Source organism: Octodon degus, unplaced genomic scaffold (genome assembly GCF_000260255.1).
Source record: "Octodon degus isolate 3935 unplaced genomic scaffold, OctDeg1.0 scaffold00052, whole genome shotgun sequence".
NCBI lineage: Eukaryota > Metazoa > Chordata > Mammalia > Rodentia > Octodontidae > Octodon > Octodon degus.
In genome coordinates, this window is record NW_004524628.1 from 13,490,861 (window position 1) to 13,492,602 (window position 1,742).

At 47.4% G+C, this 1,742-nt stretch overlaps 1 pseudogene; it reads right to left on the reverse strand.

Annotated features, from left to right (window-relative positions):
• Window positions 1-49: 49 nt before the first annotated feature.
• Window positions 50-1,535, reverse strand: LOC101589671 (annotated as a pseudogene).
• Window positions 1,536-1,742: the final 207 nt, after the last annotated feature.

Here is a 1,742-nt window from a genome sequence, read left to right on the forward strand (position 1 = left end):
AAGAAAGTTTCTTGCTTCTAAACTGGACACAGGATTTTTCAAATTAAAATCACAAAAAAATGGAAGGGAAGTTTCCGGCCATATAAATAAGCACTGGACAGGACAGCACCACTGTTTTGTCACAACTTAGAAAGTTTCCTTGAAAATTCACAAAGACGCTAAGCAAGCACTGCCTGCAGTCTGGCTGGTACAGTGTTGCACATTTCCATAAAAGCAGTGCCAGCAGCCTACAGCTTGGCCTCTGCTTCTGGGCTACAGTCTGTGTGGCCCCCCAGCTGCAGGCAATGGTGTCCAGCTGCTGCTCAGCATCTGTAGTCATGGAAATCACCTGCAGCGGCTCTGCCTGGCTCTGCATGGCACTGGGGGTGACCTGCTTCTCTCTGTGCAAATTGTTCTTGTGTGGATTTAGATCTGAGGCCTTGGCAAAGGCCTCCATGCAGGAACCACATATAAAGGGCTTCTCTTTTCCATGCCTCCTCTTGTGGTCCTTGAGATGGGACTTGTGCTTGAAGGTTTTGTCACACACATGGCATGTGAAGGCACCCTCTTACTGTGCACTCTCTCATGCTTCTTTGAGTCTGGGGTATGTATGAACTAGTTGCTGCACATCTTGCAGCTGCGGCGGTTGTGGCCCACATGTACTTCCTCGGCGCACATCTTGCACAGGAATGGCCAGTCCACCACATGCAGCTTCTTGTGCTTCTGCAGGTGGCCCTTGTCAGAGAAGGTGTTTCTGCAGGCCTGGCAGGCGATCTGCTCCCAATGGTGATCACACAGAAAGTACCCAAATGTCAGTCGCTGGCGGCTGAGGTCCAGCTGGGGTCTGTTCATCTTTCACCTCCCTCATGCCATCATTAAATGTTAAGACTGCAGGAGGCTGGGGCCCCATGTCTTTGGACTCCGAGGTCTCCATGGACTCTACTTCATGGCCATAGCAACTGACTTTCTGAACGTGCTTAATCTCTAGTTATTTCAGAATCACACCCGAACCCTGAGCTTCCTGACCCCTGAACGCTGGCTTGCTGCCCTCCTGACCTGGGGTGTGGCTGGGCGCCCGCTGCTGTGCAATCGAAGGGGTTTCATCCTGATTCCCAGTTTCTTCTGCATCATCATCCTGAATGTCTATGGCATCACAATGGGGTGATTTATTTTGAAGCAATACTTACTTTGCACTGACCTTCACTTCATCAGAGCTAGACATGTCATGCTTGTGAAAACAGAGTTTATCCAAAAATTGGATACCAAGAACCTGCCAGGAAGACATCGTTAAGTTAACATCTTCCTTTTTCATGATAATCTTTGCCCTTTATGTGTTGTTAGGGATCTCTCCAAATATGTCAGAAGGGAGAAAATCTGTGTCACTGAAGAACTATCCACTTCAAGGTTCTTGAAAAGCTTTTGAAAATATGTGTTGCAAGTGGCAAGAACACATCTGTGTGCTCCAAATTTTACATCTTCAACCACAATAGCACTTCACATAATTCTCTTTCCAGGCATTGCTCATTTAGTGTTTTCAGAAGGGGTTGTACTATCATTATACTTGATGGTTTCAGAAATGAAAAGCTCCAGGAACAATTTAAGCTATTGCTTTAATGCTTTAATCACCAAAATCTTCAGATCAAAGTAACAGATCACGCCTGCTTAGGCAAGCACATGGACCGAGGTTTTATCCCGTTTACTGCATGCTGCACCTGATCCCCCGGGGGTGGGGAGGGTTGAGCCAGCAAACTAGTCTGGGTGTG